The sequence below is a fragment of the Moschus berezovskii genome, chromosome X, assembly GCF_049115385.1.
Source record: "Moschus berezovskii isolate FMDL1 chromosome X, NW_MosBer_1.0, whole genome shotgun sequence".
In the NCBI taxonomy this organism is placed as follows: domain Eukaryota; kingdom Metazoa; phylum Chordata; class Mammalia; order Artiodactyla; family Moschidae; genus Moschus; species Moschus berezovskii.
The window spans coordinates 110,859,934-110,879,515 of NC_142488.1; the positions used below are offsets into that span (position 1 = coordinate 110,859,934).

Consider the following 19,582-nt stretch of genomic DNA (forward strand, 5'->3'; position numbering starts at 1 on the left):
ACGTACTGAATTTTTGTTTTTTTAATAGATATCGAAGTCAACTTTTTTTCCCAAAAACGTAGATAGATAATGCTCTTCCCATAACATTTACTTGTATATAGGAGTATGCGCACCAAAACGTATCTCTTTCACTTACTAGTAACTTCATTCATGCATTTGCCTCAGTTTTCTCATCTGTAAAATGGGAATGTTGATGGCACCTTCCTCATAGAATTTTTAAACTAAGTTAAGCAGAGCATGGAAAACACCAGGACATTGATTTGTAGATCTAAGTAACATACTTAATTCTGTTTTTTTTTTAAATAGGCAGATTGGAAATCGAGCTTTTTTCCCTGATCATCTAGATAGACAATGCCCTTTCCACAATCTTTACAATGTATACATAAATGTTGCTGACCGAAAGAACCTCTTTCACTTATTAACTTTTTAATCCCTCTGTGCCTCAGTTTTGTCATCTATAAAATGGGACTGTTGATAATACCTTCCTCATATATATTTTTAAATTAAATGGACCCAATCATGTGAAACACTAAGGACATTGCACAGTAAATCTATGTAGCATATTTTTTTTACATTGAATTGAAATTTGTTTTTTTCGCTAACAATCTAGTCAGTGACATTTTGTGAAAATTTTACTAACTATCCATAAATACGTTCACTAAATAGCATCTCTTTCACTTATTAGTATATTCATTAATGCCCCTTGGCCTCAGTTTTCTCATCTATAATTTGGGAATGTTGATAACACATTCCTAGTTGATTTTTTTTTAATTAAATGAAGCAGAGCATGTAGAACACTCAGGACATTGCTTCCGGTCCGTTCCGTTCCGTTCAGTCGCTCAGTCGTGTCCGACTCTGCGACCCCGTGGACTGTAGCCTACCAGGCTTCTCCGTCCATGGGATTCTCCAGGCAAGAATACTGGAGTGGGTTACCGTTTCCTTCTCCAGGGGATCTTCCCGACCCAGGGATAGAACCCAGGTCTCCCGCATTGGAGGCAGACGCTTTAACCTCTGAGCCACCAGGTTGTAAATAACATTTAAATTTTTAAAATAGAATTGAAAGCAGGTTTTGTCCCCCAACAATCTAGATAGAAAATGCCCTTTCCCATGAAGTTTTCTAAACATAAAGAAATGCACTCACTAAAAAGAATCTCTTTGAAGCACTATTAATTAATGTCTCTGTGCCTCAATTCCATCCTCTTTAAAATGGGAATTTTGAAGAGACTTTCCTTGTAGATTTTTTTCCTTTCAGTTAAATGAAGCAGAGCATGTAAAGCATCCAGGACATTGCTTAGTAGTGCTAAGCAGTATATTTCATTTATTTTTTTTAAACAGAATTGAAATCGAGTTTTATATCCCCCACAGTCTAAATGGTTAGTGCCTTTTCTGACAAAGTCTACAAAGTTCCAATAAATATGCTCACCAAAAAGCATCTCATTCACTTTGGCAACTTCATTAATGCCTCTGTGCCTCAGTTTCCTCATCTGTGAAATGGGAATGTTGATAACACTTTCCCCTCTATTTTTATTTAATTGACTGATCCAGAGCATGTAAAACACACAGGACATTGCTTCATAGATCTAAATACTGCACTTAATTTTCTAAAATACAGAATTGAAATCTAGTAACTTTCCACAATAATCTAGATACAGAATGCCCTTTCCCACAAGTTTACTAAGTATAGATAAAAACGCTCCCCAAAAAGTATCTCTTTCACTTATTGGTAACTTCACTAATGCCTCAGTGCCTCAGTTTCCTCATCTATTAAATGGGAATGTTGATAACATCTAGATTTTCTATTTAATTAATTAAAGCAGAGCATGTTAAACACCCAGGACATTTCTTATTAGAACTAAGTAACATACTTAATTTTTAAAAATTGAATAGTAGTCAATATTTTTCCCCAAGAATATAAGTAGACAATCCCCTTCCAACAACATTTACTTGTATAGATAAATATGCTCACCAAAATGCATCTCTTTCAATTACTAGTAACTTCATTAATGCCTCTGTGCCTCAGTTTCCTCATCTATTAAATGGGAATGTTGAGAACAACTTCCTCGTAGATTTTCTTTTTAATTAAAGCACAGTATGTAAAACACCCAGGACATTGTTTACTAGATCTAAGTAACATAATTTTGTTTTCTAATAGAATTAAAATCGAGTTTTTTTGCCCACAATCTAGATAGTTAATGTCCTTTACCACAAAGTTTACAAAGTTCCAATAAATACACTCACCTAAAAGCTTCTCATTCACTTTATTAACTTCATGAATGCCTCTGTGCCTCAGTTTGCTCATCTATGAAATGGGAATGTTGATAGTATCTTCCTTGTTGATATTTATTTAATTTTATGAACCAGAGCACGTAAAACACACAGAACACTTATTCATAGATCTAAGTAACATATTGAATTTTGATTTTTTAAAAAATATAGAATTGAAATCAAGTATATTTACCCAACAATCCAGATAGACAATGCTCTTTCTTACAAAGTTTACTAAGTACAGATAAGTATGCTCATCAAGAACCATGTCTGTCACTTACTACTAAATGTATTAATGCCTCTGTTCCTCAGTTTCCTCAAGTATAAAATGGGAATGTTGATAACAGCTTCCTCATAGATTTTTTAAAGTAAATTAAACAGAGCGTGGAAAGCACCCAGGACATGCTTCGTAGATCTAAGTAACATACTTAATACTTTTTGTTTTAATAGACGGATTGGAAATCGAGTATTTTCCCACTGACAATCTAGATAAACAATGCGCTTTCCACAAACTTTAAAATGTGTACATAAATTCGCTGACCAAAAAGAATCTCTTTCACTTATTAACTTTTTAATCCATCTGTGCCTCCGTTTCCTCATATATAAAATGGAAATACACCTTCCTCATATATATTTTTTAATTAAATGGACCCAATCATGTGAAACACTGAGTACATTGAATAGTATATCTAAGTAACATACTTATTTTATATTGAATTAAAATTGAGTTTCTTTTGCAAACAATCTAGATAGTCAATAACCTTTTGTGAAAATTTCCCTAAATGTCCATAAATATATCAAATAGCGTCTCTTTCACTTATTAGTAAATTCATTAATGCCCTTTTGCCTCAAATTCCTCATCTGTAATTTGGGAATGTTGATAACACCCTCCTAGTTGATTTTTTAATTAAATGAAACAGAGCATGTAAAACACTGAGATTATCGTTTAGCAGATCTAAGTAACATACTTAATTTTGGGTTTTTTTAAATAGAGGGAATTCAAACTGAGTCTTATGTAGCCCACAATCTAGACAGTAAATACCCTTTATAGCAAAGTTTCCAAAGTTCTGATAAATACACTCATCAAAAGCATCTCATTCACTTTGGTAACTTCATTAATGCCTCTGTGCCTCAGTTTCCTCATCTACGAAATGGGAATTTTGATATACCTTCCTTGTCTATTTTTATTTAATTGACTGAACCAGAGCATGTAAAACACACAGCACATTGCTTAGTAGATCTAAATAGCGTACTTAATCTGATTTTTTTTCAGTATGGAATTGAAATCGAGTAACTTTCCCCAGAAATCTAGATACTCAATGCCGTTTCCCACAAAGTTTAATAAATATAGATAAAATACGTTCACCCAAAAGCATCTCTTTCAGTTACTGGTAACTTCATTAATGTCTCAGTGCCTCAATTTCTTCATCTATAAATTGGGAATTGTTCATAACAGCTACTTGTAGATTTTCTATATAATTAATTAAAGCAGAGCATGTTAAAGACCCAGGACATTGCTTGTTAGAACTAAGGAGCAGATTTAATTTTCTTTTTCTTCAAGAGAGAGAACAGAAGTCGATTTTTTTTCCCCAACAGTCTAGGTGGACAAACCACTTCTGACAATGTTTACTTGTATAGATAAACACGCTTACCAAAACGCATCTTTCTCAATTACTGCTGCTACTGCTGCTAAGTCGCTTCAGTCGTGTCCGACTCTGTGCGACCCTATAGACGGCAGCCCACCAAGCTCCCCCGTCCCTGCGATTCTCCAGGCAAGAACACTGGAGTGGGTTGCCATTTCCTTCTCCAATGCATGCAAGTGAAAAGTGAAAGTGAAGTCGCTCAGTCGTGTCCGACTCTTACCGACCCCATGGACTGCAGCCCACCAGGCTCTTCCGCCCATGGGATTTTCCAGGCGAGAGTACTGGAGTGGGGTGCCATTGCCTTCTCTGCTTTCAATTCCTAGTAACATCATTAATGCCTCTGTGCCTCTGTTTCCTTATCTATAAAATGGGAATATTGTTAACACTTTCAAGTCATTTTTTTTAATGAAGCAGAACATATAACACACCAGGAAATGCTTAGCAGATCTAAGTAACATACTTAGTTTTGATTTTTTTTTAATATAGAACTGAAATCGAGTCTTTTTCCCCAACCAACTTGATACAGAGTTCCCTTTCCGACCAAGTTTAATAGAGAGTATGGATGTCGGTTTTTCCCCCAACAATCTCGACAGCTAATGCCCTTTCCCGCAAAGTGTGCTAAGGATACATGAACGGGCTCACCCAAAAGCATCTCTTTCACTTACTAGTTACTTCATTAATGCCTCAGAGCCTGTGTTTCCTCATCTGTAATACGGGAATGTTGATAACACTTTCCCCGTAGATTTTTACATGAAGCAGAGCATGTAAAACACTGAGTACATTGCTTCATAGATCTAAGTAACATACTTAATTCTGTTTTTTTAAATAGTTTGGAAATCGAGTTTTATTCCCTGACAATCTATGTACCAATGCCCATTCCACAAAGTTTATTAAGTATACATAAATTTGCTAGCCAAAAAGTATCTCCTTCACTTACTATTAACTTTTTAATACTTCTGCGCCTCAGTTTTCTTATCTATACAATGGGAATGTTGATAACACCTTCTTCGTAGAGTTTCTTTTCTATTAAATGGACCCAATCATGTAAAACACTAAGGAATTTGCTTTGATCTAAGTAACACTTAATTGTGTTGTTTTTTTCAACACAAAATACTGAAAATGAGTTTTCCCCCAAGAATCTAGGTAGATAATTCCCTTTCCCACAATGTTTACTACGTATAGATTAATACTCTTTCCAAAAAGCATCTCTTTCACCGACTTGTAACTTTAATAATGCCTGTTCTTCAGTTTCCTCTTTTGTAAAATGGGAATGTTGATAACACCTTCCTCGTAGATCTTCTTTTTTTAATTAAATGAAGCAGAGCATATAAAACACCCATGACATTGCTTAGCAGATCTAAGTGAAATACTTAATTCTTTCTTAATAGATAGAATTGAAATCGAGTTTTTATCCCCAGCAATCTAGATCGGCAACTCAACCTTGAAGAGTGGGGCCAGGGGCCATTCCTTGGCCTGTGAAGTTAACTGTGGACCTCTGAATCACAACTGGACTCAGCTCCCACCTCTGGCTGCGGGCACCCTGCACTGGGGCATGTTTGCCCTTCATTGGGCCTGTGTTGTAGATCAGGAAGGGTTTCCATCTTCCCCATCGCTGCCCTTCTGTCCTGCACCTCATCTCCCTCCCCTCCCCTCCCCCTCTGTCTCAGCTCTAACTTCTGGAATTCCCTGTCTCCACTGAGAAGTGCCAAATGAAAGCCAGGCCAGACTGAGGCTGTTATGGTTGTACAGGAGGTGTTTACGTGTGTCTTGGGGCATGGGAATATCCTGAATATTAAGAATGGCTCCTAACTATGAGACCTGCGCTTGACACTGTACTTGATTTATCCTGTTTCTCCCTGCTCCCTCATCATTATCATCATCCCCCTTTTAAAAGAAGTCAAACCAGGGTGGAATTGCTCAGTGTCACTCCGTGACAAGCTCTGCGCTGCCCTGATGATGAAGTGGTTCCACTCGCTGCGCTTTCACATGTGGCCCCTCTTCTCCCAGTGGGCTGGAATAGAGAAGCAGGAGCAGGCACCGAGCCCGGCTGCTCTCTCAGCCAGCCTGCCTTTGAGGGGGACGGGGATTTGATCAGACAGCCTCTTAGGTACCTTTATCCTGGAGGACATTAATCATTGCTGTCATTAATTCTGTTGATAAATTCTTTAAACCTCTCTTTCTCTTTTTTTTTTCTTTGCCATGCTGCATGGCATGTGGGATCTCAGTTGTCTCCCAACAGGGATTCAACCAGTGTTCCCTGCAGCGGAAGTGCAGAGCTTAACCGCTGGACTGCCAAGGAAGTCCCTCAACTGTTTCATTCTTAATGACACTTTAGTGCAGGTGTGGAGGAGAGGAGGTGACATTTGCGTGCGCATCACAAATGTGCTCTTTGGAGGCTTGTCTTTGGGAGGAGTAGTTGCTTATATTGTGGGCAGTAACACTTTGGCATTGAAGAGTTCCAATAAAACTTTATTTATATTTTATGCAGAAGAAAACAAGAAAAAAAAGTCTGGTCATTCAAAAGAAAGATCCAAGGAAAGGAGGAAGAAAAAGTCATCTGAGAGAAAACACAAGAAGCACTCTGACGATAGTGACAGCGACTCTGATTCTGACACAGACTCCAGTGGTAAGAAAGCCAAGATCATTCTGCCCGCCTTGCTTTCTAGTTTTACTTCTTGAAAGCTGATACTAGAAGAAGGTACTTGATAATAGCCAAAAGTATTTCTTCATAGCCAAGAGTTTTGAACACTCACTGACTTTGTGTCAGGACCCTGCTAGGTGCCTGGTAGGCACTATCGCTGTTTAATCCACACAGTCACTGCGGGACGCATCTTCGAGCTGGGGAGACGGAGGACCCGAGCAGGTTATAAGTACCGCCCGCACCCAAGGTCACACAGGGGGGATTCAGAGCTAAGTGGTGTGACTCCAGAGTGGTTGTGTGCAGCTGCACAAGGCCTGCGGCAGAGAACCAAGTTGGGGTCAGTCTGTGAGGCAAGTGTGCCGCCAAACCAGGCCATAGGGATTGCATCAGCCCAGTGGAGTGGCTTTTTCGTGAGATTCTCACACTCAGTGGGCAGCTTTGTGTGATCCTCAAAGAGGCACAACATAGGGGACCCTTCAGGCCAGCAGTTGATTTCTAGAAGACACTTCCTGTGGGCTGCATCACACCAGAGCCCCCTTTTTATGTCCTCCCCTGGCTGCTGATTGACAGAGGGTGCCTCCTCTGGGGACACATTTCTGTGGCTCTCTCATCACAGGTGCCCTGTCGCTCTCCTGCAGCGTCCTGTGCGGCCTCAGAATGACTTTCATCTCCACACACTGCACGTCCTTTCTCCCGACTTTGCCTTGTGGCACAGAATTCGGCTGCCTCCAATGCCAGTCTCTCCTTGCACGTGGCTTGGCCTACTCGCTGCATAGATTGACGTGCGTTCCTCTTGTAATAAAGCTGACTTTAGTAGGAACTGGCTTAAGAGTCACCTTTTCATGGTCAAGCATTCCTCACCTACCCTCCCGAAATCAGCCTGATGGTGAGACTCCTCTGTGTCCAGAGGACCCCCTCTGTCCCCACTTCCCTGTCACTCAGATTCTACTGACCCCCTTCCCTCTGTCTCCTCCACTAGACTGGGCTCCTGGAAAGCATCCCCGCAAACACACACATCACGAAGATCCTCAGACATCCAGAAAAGTGAAGGGAGTAGTGTCATTAATGCCATAGACAGTGCCTGTCACTCACTCAGGTATAACCCCTGTTAGCATTTTGACATTTGCTTCAGATGGGGATTTTTTGTTGTCATTGAGCTATTCCAGGTAAAATACACTAAGTATTTGTCTATGCAAGTCATTGAAAAAAGGACATTTTCTTAAATTCAATACCGTTATCTCACCCAATAAGTTAATAATTCCTTATATCATCTAATACCCAGTGTAACTGTAATGTCTATGCTTGCAGTGCCTAGCACGGTTCATGGCACAAATGTTGAATGAATAAATCTCTGCAATATAACAAATGGGACAGCAAAAGCATTTCTACCTGGTCAAAGATATTAATGTTTTAGAGGTAAACATTTTATCAATTTTAATGTGTTTTACTTTTCATATGAAGATAACAAAAGGAAGGCAAAAAACAAGCCCAGCAGAAGGAAAGGAAACACAAATGACCGGGTGTTTTTCTTTCATTTTTATTACGGAGAAGGTCAAATATATACAGAGTATAGAGAACAGCCTATTGATCTTCCATTTACGTACCGACTTGAAGAATCAGCAACTTACGGGAAGTTGTCACCACCCCCATTTATTTTGAAACAAAACCCAGATGCCATTTCATGTATAAACAAATCAGCACGTTTCTCTAAAAGAGAGACATTCTTTTTTCAACATAACCGTATTACCATTACTGTGCCCAAAAATTTGACAGGAATTCCTCTGTTCACTTTTCTTTTTGTTTCTAGCCTGGCAGTGTCACATGAGGAAGACAGCATGAAGAAAGCCAGGGTCTCACTGCTTCTTTTCAGTGATCCATTCATCTGGAATATTAAGCAAGGCCTCCCTCTTGCTTCCATCAGCACTAACCAGAAAGGTTTCCTTTTAGTGTTTGATCATCAGGAACTGGGGTCCTCTCAGTGATTCTGAACGAGACAGAATACATTTGAAGGCATGATTGTCACTCCTGAGCCGGGGATGACAATAATATGGCTCCTGTGGTGGGGGCAGGGGAGAAAAGGGAGAAGAGCCTTTCTGGACTTGTGGAGTCTCCTGTGTTTCCTTTGGGTCAGAATGGTTTGTTCCCCTCTATGCTCCTCAAAAAGGGAGAGCAGTGAACAGAATTTGGAGCTTCTAGAACAAAAGTAGGGGAATGTTTGGATGCTGCCTTCCCAGAAAGTCCATGAACAGTAGTTTCTTAGGAAGACTCCTTTAGAGTTCGGGCTCGTGCCTGAACTCCTCATCCTGAATGGAGCTCGGCCCCGTTTTGAGGCACCGCGTTCTCTCACTCGAGACGTTCCCCACCCCATCTTTCACCTGTGTGTGCCTGAGAAGTGCAGGGCCTAGTGACAGTGACTCAGGGATGTCACCTCATGAAAAGGGACCAGCTTGACATTCCTTACCAATTCCTTTTTTTTTTTTTTATTTACTTTTGCCTGGGCTTGCTCTTCCTTACTTCCCATGGACTTTCTCTAGGTGCAGCTAGCAGGGGCTGCTCTCTAGTTGTGGTGTGGAGGCTTCTCATATGGTGGCTTCTAATTGTGGCACACGGGCTCTAGGGCATGCAGGCTTCAGTAGTTGCAGCCCTCAGGCTCGGTCGTTGCAGCTCATGGGACTTGTTACTCTGTGGCATGTGGGGTCTTCCCAGACGAGGGATCGAACCCATGTACCCTGCATTGTCGGGTCAATTCTTAACCACTGGACCACCGGGGAAGCCCTCAGAAATTCTTATCCATACAGTACTAACCCCATTTGGCATATAAAAACAAGTATGCAAGAGAATTCACATCTTTCCTGAAAATACCCCCAGACACCCTCTATAAACACAGTGTTCTGTTTTCATTTTTTCAGTTCATCTATCAGGCATTCAGTGACGTGCTCTTGCTGAGGTGCTATGAAAAATTTGAATCTGGCAGAAAAACATTCTAGAAAAACCGTCATAGCAAACAGGTCTTACAAGACAGGGGCTACAAAATGAATGCTGTAGACAGGGGCCCTTGCCAGGCCAAACCAAGCTAATACAAAGGAAGGCACAGTGGAGGAGGCAAGGATGGCATGGGGGGCCAGGGTGTTTGGGGCTGCAGTGGCAGCAGAGGCACCCAACTCCAGTTGGGCCCGCAAACAATGTGGCCCTCTGGGGTCCATACAGGATTATGACGAGAGGGTGACCCATGGCCACAGGGGACATATGTCTGAGAATTACAGCCCTCTGATATCACCAACACTTGGCCCTCCCATTCATAAGCCTTGGGCAGTTAAGGTCTTAAGAGAAAAACATAACATGCAAATCTGTATGCTAGTGATGAACTGGAAGAAACTATTTCATTGCTAAAGCATCATAGGAAGGTTAACGCTGCATCCCTCCCTCCAGCCCATCCTTAGGGATGGTAGACTCTATGTGCCAGGCTCTGGTCTAGGCTTACTGGTTTGCTCCTGTCCTCTCACTTTTAGCGTTCTTGGGTTATTTTCCACGGCCTACATGTCAGCCCGCTGGTGAACAGTACGGTGTCCCTGCTGGCAATGCTTTGCCTGGTAACAGGATAAAGAAATGTTAGTGCTCTGACAGCAGTCCAGCTGTTCTGCCCCTCCGCACTAGGGACAGTGTCACCCTGGTCTTTGGGGGGAGCTGAGCAGGATAACGCTGGGCTGGAAGAAGCACAAGCTGGAATCAAGATTGCCGGGAGAAATATCAGTAACCTCAGATATGCAGATGACACCACCCTTATGGCAGAAAGTGAAGAGGAACTAAAAAGCCTCTTGATGAAAGTGAAAGAGGAGAGTGAAAAGGTCGGCTTGAAGCTCAACATTCAGAAAACGAAGATCATGGCATGTGGTCCCATCACTTCATGGGAAATAGACGGGGAAACAGTGGAAAGAGTGTCAGACTTTATTTTTGGGGGCTCCAAAATCACTGCAGATGCTGATTGCAGCCATGAAATTAAAAGACGCTTACTCCTTGGAAGGAAAGTTATGACCAACCTAGGTAGCATATTAAAAAGCAGAGACATTACTTTGCCAACCAAGGTCCGTCTAGTCAAGGCTATGGTTTTTCCCGTGGTCATGTATGGATGTGAGAGTTGGACTGTAAAGAAAGCTGATCGCCGAAGAATTGATGCTTTTGAACTGTGGTGCTGGAGAAGACTCTTGAGAGTCCCTTGAACTGCAAGGAGATCCAACCAGTCCATTCTAGAGGAGATCAGTCCTGGGTGTTCATTGGAAGGACTGATGCTAAAGCTGAAACTCCAATACTTTGGCCACCTCATGCGACGAGTTGACTCACTGGAAAAGACTCTGATGCTGGGAGGGATTGGGGGCGAGAGAAGACGGGGACGACAGAGAATGAGATGGATGGATGGCATCACCAACTCGATGGACATGAGTTTGAGTGAACTCCAGGAGCTGGTTATGAACAGGGGGGCCTGGCGTGCTGTGATTCATGGGGTCGCAAAGAGTCAGACACGACTGAGCAACTGAACTGAATTGAACTGAACTGAACTGAGCAGGATAAAAACTCAACCCCTTCAAAGTCAAATGAGGGAAACAGCACCAATTTTAAAAGGCCGTCTTCAGTCTGAACTAATTAATAGGAAGGAACATGTTGGCCTTTTTGACAGAACGATGACTGAGCGGGGCTTTTATCCGTCTAACCTCTTGAGAGGTAGAAAGGTGGTCTGGCAAGGGGGCTCAGGGGCTTGGGACTTGTCTTACTAAGACATGGGAGTTGCTGAAGTCTGGATACTGCCTTAATATTTTAGTCTTGAATGCTAAGGAAAGTTCACCTAACTAGGTTCAAGTCCATTCTAACTCGGTTTCTGCCCAGCCAATGATTTGGTGGGAAAGAGGCAGACCACCCTCATTTCTGCATACGCCAACCTGTCCCCACCCTCCAGCTTTTGTGGGCTCAGGACACTGTCAGCTGATTGAGTTCTACCCTCAGGTTCAGGATTCTAGATGGACGGTGATGTTGCCTGGAGTGGTGAAACACCATATTCCTACCAGCCCTTCTCACCTCGGAGATCCCAACACCATCAAGTGATCTACGGCAGGAGAGTGGAACTCTGCATTTTAGAACAAGGTCATCCACAGTGTGGCACCCCCGTGTTCCCTGCAGCATTACGTGCAATAGCCAGGTAAGGAAACAACCTCACTGTCTATCCACGGATGCGTGGACAAAGAACACCTGTATACAGACAGGGCTTGGAGACACTGTGGCTTTGGTTCCAGAACATAGCAACGAGGGAAACAGCACTACAAAGTCAACCACACGAATTCCTTGTTTTCCCAATACATATAAAAGTTATTTTTCCACTGTATTTTTAGTCTCTTAGGTGTGTGATAGCATTATGTCTTGGAGAAGGCAATGGCAACCCACTCCAGTACTCTTGCCTGGAAAATTCCATGGACAGAGGAGCCTGGTGGGCTGCCATCTATGGGGTCGCACAGAGTTGGACACGACTGAAGCAATTTAGCAGCAGCAGCATTATGTCTTAGAAAATAGCATAAATACCCTAATTGAAAAATACTGCTAAAAAATGTTAACCATCATCTCAGCCTTCAGCAACTTGTAAAAATATTTGTAATAGTAACAGATCACTGATCACAGGTCACCATAACAAATATAACAATGATGAAAAAGCTTGAAATATTGCCAAAATTGCCAAAATGTGACAGAGGCAAGAAGTAAGCAAATGCTTTTGGACAAATGGCACCACTAGAGTCGCTAGATGCAAGGTGGCCACAAACCTCAATGTGTAAAAAAGAAACACAGCATCTGCAAAGTGCAGTAAAGTCAAGCACAATAAGTGAAATATGCCTGTATATGCAATGGAATATATCCACCGATAAAAAAGATATCTTGAATATGCTACAACATGGAAGAAAGTTGAGGACATTATGCTAGGTGAAATAAGTCATAGATTCTGTGTGATCTCACTATTACATGGAGGACTCTGAAAACAATCTGCCAAAAAAAAAATACTCACACAAAAGAACAGATGGGTGGTTGCCGGAGGTGGGAGAGATGGTGAAGGGGTTCAAATGTTCAAACTCAAGTCATAGGGGGGTGTCTAATGTACAGTGTGTAACTATAGTTAATAATATTTGTATTTTCTATTTGAAAGTTCCTAAGCGAGTAGCTATTAAAAGTTCTCATTATAAGAAAAATTTTGGTGTGGTGACGATGTTAACTAAACTTATTGTGATCATTTCGCAGTGTATAAGATAACTAAATCACTGTGTTATACACCTGAAATTATTATAATGTGTGTCAGTTCCATTCATTACAGTCGCTCAGGCGTGTCCGACTTTTGTGACCCATGGACTGCAGCACGCCAGGCTTCCCTGTCCATCACCAGCTCCCGAAGCTTGCTCAAACTCAGTCCATTGAGTTGGTGATGCCATCCAACCATTTCATCCTCTGTCGTCTACTTCTCCTCCTGCCTTCAATCCTCCCCATCATCAGGGTCTTTTCCAATGAGTCAGTTCTTTGCTTCAGGTGGCCAAAGTATTGGAGCTTCAGCTTCAGCATCAATACTGCCAATGGATATTCAGTACTGATTTCCTTAGGACTGACTGGTTTGATCTCCTTGCACCCCAAGAGACTCTCAAGAGTCTTCTCCAACACCACAGTTCAAAAGGATTAATCCTTCTGCATTCTGCTTTCCTTATGGTCCAACTCTCACATCCGTACATGACTACTGGAAAAACCATAGCTTTGACTAGACGGATCTTGGTCAGCAACTATTAACAAAACCATGTCAATTAAACCACACCATCCACTGAGGATCTTAGATAATGGTATTTACATTGCATTTAATCATTTTGGAAGTTTCCAGACTACAAATTGTGACAGTATAGCCACCTCTCCTTGCCTGACTCCTCAGTTTTGCTCTGTAATGTTAGGATTTAGGATCCTTTCTCTACAGGAGTACATAAAGAAGACCAGTGTAGTAGAGCTCATTTTGAAAGTGAAAGTGTTAGTCGCTCAGTCGTGTCGAACTCTTTGCAATGCCGTGGACTGTAGCCCACCAGGGTCCTCTGTCCATGGCATTTTTTAGGCAAGAATAGTGGAGTGGGGTGCCATTTTCTCCTCCAGGGGATCTTGCCAACCCAGGGATAGCACCCAGGACTCCTGCACTGCAGGCAGATTCTTTATCATCTGAGCCAACAGGAAAGCCCAGTTGAGCTCATTTTCAGTTCAGTTCATTCGCTCAGTTGTGTCCGACTCCTTGTGACCCCATGGACTGCAGCATACCAGGCCTCCATGTCCATTTTGGGAGGATTCAAATGGACAAGTAGTACTTACCAAAAGGTACCTCCCTAAACAACACAGTGGGCTAGCATTAGATCTCGATTACCCATAGTGGTTAGAGAAAGCAAGTCTGTTATACTGGTAAAAGAGAAAGGGAAAAGCATATATTAAGTGTTTCTCCTTGGGAGTTCCCTGGTGGTCTAGTGGCTAGGATTCTGAGCTTTCACTGCCATGACTCAATTTCAATACCTGGTCAGGGAACTGAGATCCTAAAAAGCATAAAGTGTAGACAAAAAAAAAAAAAACCAACAGTAACAAAAAAATGAGTTTCTCCTCATCAGTAGAAATAATCGTCTGTAACTATGTGGTGATGGCCGTTACCTACACTTGTGGGAATCATTTTGTAATGTATGCTCTTTCGCCCTTCAGAACTCCACTAAGAGAGCACGATGGAAACCGAGGTGAAGCAAGGCACCAAAACATCAGGTTTTCTTTCCCTGTGAGCTTGCTTTGCCTGTGTGACAGAGCAGAGGTCTGGGCCTCCCAAGCCCTGGCCAGACCTGACTGTGAGCCCAGCCCCTGGCCTTAGGCTCCCTCCCAGCCCTGCCTTCCAGACCCTTCACGTCAGCCGCCACCGGGTCTGCAGCCCAGGTCCATCACAACCCTCACACAGAGTCTCTGCAGCAAAGCTAATGAAAAAACTTTCCTGATTTTTCCTCCTACCAATGCTGCTTTGATACAACTGAAGGTTTTCTATGGTCTCAAGTATTCACCTCTTGATCCCATGACCTAGACAGAAGTCATCACTACTTGAGGAGATGAAAAAGTACTTCAAATTAACACAGGTCCAAATATACCCTGAATTGACAGCTACCCCACCATCACCAAACAAATTCCACAAAACCCACTTGTTCCTAATTGTACCGCAAACAGGGGTTAAAAAATCCCTAGATTAGAAATTCCTCAAGAGGATATTCATTTGTGCATTTGATAGTTTCATAACATTGAATCTGTGTGAGATCTTCAGGGCATAAGTAAGTAGACTATATATTAAAATTCTATGTTTTACTCTTTTTGGGTCACTGGAAATTGTCCGTAATTGTTCATTTTTGGTTTTGTTTTCATTGACAAATTTAGCGTTGCCACTCCCTACCTTGCATTACCAAATGCTGAAAAACAACAGCAGGACGTGGACTTGAAGCTTTCAATCCCATCATCTCAGTGCAACTAAACGGATGCTAGTTACTCCTATAGTGTGTTTTCTGACCCAATTACTCCCTTGTACCAGCGCTGTAATAGTCACCGAATCACTCATTTTACCTCAGAGATTATGCTTGGTTTTGCATATTTCAAATAGTACAATTGAACCCTCTTATAACCCAGCTCCTCAGTGCATTAAGTACTTTCAGGTCATATTGAGTCCCAATACGAACTACTCACAAGATGGAAGTATTGCGTTTAGGAGGGCTAACTTCCTCCCTAAAGGATATTTGTGTTAGGAGGACCTGAACTTTATTGGAAGAGACTGTATCTATATATATATATATACGGATAGACAGATGGTAGATAGGTAGGTACCGCAGGTGTAGGAAAAGTGACTCTTATTTTTTTCCTTCGGGAACTATGTTCTCACTGGTAATGGGCTATTTCCGTGAGCTTGAATTTACTGATCCCATTTACTACCCCTTAGAGCCCCTAAGGGCTTCCCTAGTAAAGAATCTGCCTGCAATGAAGGAGACCTGGGTTCGATCCCTGGGTTGGGAAGATCCCCTAGAGAAAGGAATGGCTACCCAGTCCAGTATGCTGGCCTGGAGAATTCTATGCACTGTATAAGTCCATGGGGTGTCAAAGAGTCAGACAGGACTGAACAACTTTCACTGTCACTTTCAGAGTCCCTAAAGTTCCCATCTTATTTTCCAATCATGGAAATGGCCATAAGCACAAATCAACGTGAGAATGTCCAGGACAAAAGTGTCCAAGCCCGGAAGCAGGTTTTAGGATGGCTGATCTGCCAGATTTTTTTCAGGTTTACTCACGTGCACCCTGACTGCAGTCTCATCCATGTGCCTTGCAAGCGCCTTCCTTCGAGAATGAAATCAAAATGTTCAGCATTTGGAGATGTGGATGAAATTAAATATATGGATGTTATTTCATGCTTGATTTAAAAATTTCCATCCCCTTCATGCCCCCGACCCAAGTACACGTTTCTGTAATACGCAGCTCTAGGCTTGCTTTTGAAGAAGGAAATGGCACCCCACTCCAGTGTTCTTGCCTGGAGAATCCCAGGGACGGGGGAGCCTGGTGGGCTTCCGTCTATGGGGTCACACAGAGTCGGACACGACTGAAGTGACTAAGCAGCAGCAGCAGCAGGCTTGCTTTTGAAGAAGGAAATGGCACCCCACTCCAGTACTCTTGCCTGGAAAGTCCCATGGACGGAGGAGCCTGGTAGGCTACAGTCCTTGGGGTCGTGAAGAGTCGGACACAACCGAGTGACTTCCCTTTCACTTTTCACTTTCATGCATTGGAGCAGGAAATGGCAACCCACTGCAGTGTTCTTGCCTGGAGAATCCCAGGGACGGGGGAGCCTGGTGGGCTGCCGTCTATGGGGTTGCACAGAGTCGGACACGACTGAAGTGAATTGGCAGCAGCAACAGCAGGCTTGCCTTAGGGAATGGTATTCCTTTCTGTGCAAAATATTATGTGGCATCAAAAAAAAAATCAGTAATCAAAACAAAAATATTTTAATGCAGTATTTAACAAATATCAAAATGAGTGCAGAAATAGCACACGATGAAAAGATTACTAAAATTTAAAGGTAGTTGAGACCCTGCACTTGCTCCACTGTACCTCGTGGGCGGTTCCAGCAAAACATTATTAACAAACCAGGTCAGTTGCCAGTTTCCCTACTTGATGGATTGAAATACCGCAGGATGCTCAGTAGGTACCGCCTCCACCCCCAGAGTCTGGAGGGAGGTGTCCCTGTTGGCCTTGGGCCATCCAGGTGGCTTTTGGCTGTGAAAAGGGCCTGCAGAAGAGAACCAGAGGCACCCAGGGACAACCGAGCCCCCTGGAGAACCAGGCAGCTCCAGGGTTAGCTGTGTACTCGGGAACCGGGCGAGGCATCTGGCGTGGTGGGAAAGGCTCTCCATCCATGGGCTCAGAGGGTGAACTGACGGGCTGGAGGCGCCTCTGCAGGTTCCCCGCCCCCACCCCTCCTCTCCGGGCCCGGGCGGGCGGTCAGCTCCAGCTGCTGCTGCCGCTTCCTCCTGGGCTCCCGGCCGCCTCCTCGTCCTCCCCCAGCCCCGTTCAGACCGCACTTGGCCCTCTTCTCCTCCCACTACCATCGCTGAGACCACGGGAGGCTTCATATCTGGAAAAGGCGAAAGGCCGAGAGAGAGGCTATAGGGAGGCCGAGGGCTGTGGCTGTGCGGCAGCTGAGTCCGGTCCAGTGGCCTCTCCCAGGGAAAGGGCGTTTCCTGGGCTTCGCCAAAGCACCTGCCCGGCCCGGGCTCTGACCACGCGGTCCTTCCCGGTCTTGCAGGCTGCACCAGCATCATCCAGGCCGCCACCCCATCCCACCCGCCCCCAGCGGAGGCTCCAGTCTGGAGCGCTGTGGACGAATCAGCCTCTGTGCCAGGATCTGTGCAGATGTCCTTGTCGGGGATAGACCTGGAGCTAACTGCCGGGTCACTCCTCTTCTGGGCGCCTGGTCCGGGTTATAGCTTGTGTTCCTGGTCCAATGTGTACCTGCTCCTGCTTAGGCGCCCTCCCTCCCTCCTTGGCCCCCCTCTCCCTCCCGCCCTACCCCTTGACTGAGGAAGCTGGGACTCTCTGGGGGCACTTGAGGCCAGGGCATGGCCATAAAGGGGAGGCGTGCCAACTTGGGGTGGGGAGGGGCAGGGAAATGAGACCCCACTGGCCCCTGGAGCCAGAGCCCTGGAGAAACGCAAGAACATCCCTCCAGGGATGCAGGCTCCTAGCCCACAGTTCCCCTGGAGCGAGGGATGCAAAGATGGGGCTGGGGAAAGTCACAGCCCAGTGGACGCCCTTGTCCTGTGGGCTCTGAGCACGTCTCCACCCCCAGCCCCCTCCACCGCTCCAACTCTGTAACTAATGGATGGGGCTCTGGTTCTGTTTCTTTCACCCCCAAGTCCACGAATGGGACTAGTGATTCAGATGAAATGATTAGCTAGGGGGTTGCTTGCTCTGGCTCCGGGGGGCTCTATTTCAGGGCACATAGTGTGCTCAGAAGCTGGCTGCAAGAAACCCAACCTGCCCCTTATGAAGCCACAAGTACTACAGATTTGTGCTAACCCACGTCAGAGGGCACGTGTAGACCCTGGCCGGTGCTGAGTGCTCTCCAGAAAGCTTACAGTGAAAGTGGCCCTTCCTTCGGGGCCTTTCCTTCAATTTTGCAGGTAACTGTGGAGCTGCGCATGCAGGGCTGGACTCAACTCGCCACCGCTGGCTGCAGGGACCCTACAACACCGTCGCCTGTGCTCTAGGTCAGGAAGAGTTTGTTTCCATCTTCCCCATCGCTGCCCTTCTCTCCTGCACCTCAGTTCCTTCCTCTCCCTCCACCCTCACCCCTCCCCAACCCACCCTCCCCTCCCCACCCTCCCCCTCCCCTCCCCTCTGTTTCTCCTCTCACTTCCAGAATTCTGTTTCTGCAGTGAGAAGTGCCAAATGAAAGCCAGGCCACGCTGAGGGTTCTGTGCTTGTTCAAGAGGTATTTACAGGTGCCTTGGGGCCTGGGAATATCCTGAATGTTAAGGATAGCTTCTAACCATGAGTCCCGTCCTTGACTTGATTGTACTTGATTTATCCTGTTTCTACCTGCTCCCTCATCATAATCATCATCCCCCTTTTAAAAGAAGTCAAACCAGAGAGTTACTGCTCAGAGTCACTGCCTGACAAGCTCTGGGCTGCCCTGATCCACGCACTGCACGTTCACATGTGGCCCCTCTTCTCCCAGTGGGTTGGAATAGAGAAGCAGGAGCAGGGAGACAGAGCCCGGCTGCTGGATTCGCCAACCTGCCTTTGACGGGCACGGGGATTTGATCAGACAGTCACTTAGGTACCTTTATCCTGGAGGACTTTAGTCATTTTTACATCAAATAATTGTGTTGATAAACTCTTTAAACCTCTCTCTCTTTTTCCATGCCCCATGGCATGTGGGATCTTAGTTCCCGCCCCCCGCCCCCCAGGGATTGAACCGGTCTTCCCTGCAGTGGAAGCACAGGGTCAACTACTGGACTGCCAAGGAAGTCCCTCAAGTGTGTCATTGTTGAGGACACCTTAGAGCAGGTGTGGAGAAGAGGTGGTGACATTTGTGCGCCCATCACTAACGTGCTCCTTGGAAGCTTGTGTTTAGGACGTTCCTTACATCGTGGGCAGTAACACTTTGGCATGGAAGATTTCCAATAAAACTTTGCAGAGGACCACACCACACCGCTTTATATTCACCACTCCAGTCGCTTTCTCTTTATTCGTTTATTCATGAGCGTCTGTGAGAAGGGAGATATTTATCCTCTGATGAGTCCCAGTGAGGACAGGATGGTTTCCTGTGAAAATGACATCTGCCCTGCGCGTTTTTGTACCTGTGAGCGTCAGCAAGCTATCTTGGGTGCGGTATACAGGCCCTGTGCTGGGCGGTGTGCGAAGGTCACAACACGCGACCCAGCCATTGTGCGGTGGGTTCTCAGTGTCTCCAGAGGACGATCAG

At 44.5% G+C, this 19,582-nt stretch overlaps 1 long non-coding RNA gene across 1 annotated transcript in view; it reads left to right on the forward strand.

Annotated features, from left to right (window-relative positions):
• The first annotated feature begins 5,989 nt into the window (after positions 1–5,989).
• The window catches only part of LOC129564460 (uncharacterized), a 31,667-nt gene continuing 18,074 nt past the window's right edge, over positions 5,990–19,582 (forward strand). Inside the window, exons 1-3 of the long non-coding RNA XR_016036729.1 lie at positions 5,990–6,534; positions 11,545–11,737; positions 18,276–18,362. This is a non-coding gene — a long non-coding RNA (uncharacterized LOC129564460). The remainder of the gene's footprint in view (positions 6,535–11,544; positions 11,738–18,275; positions 18,363–19,582) is intronic.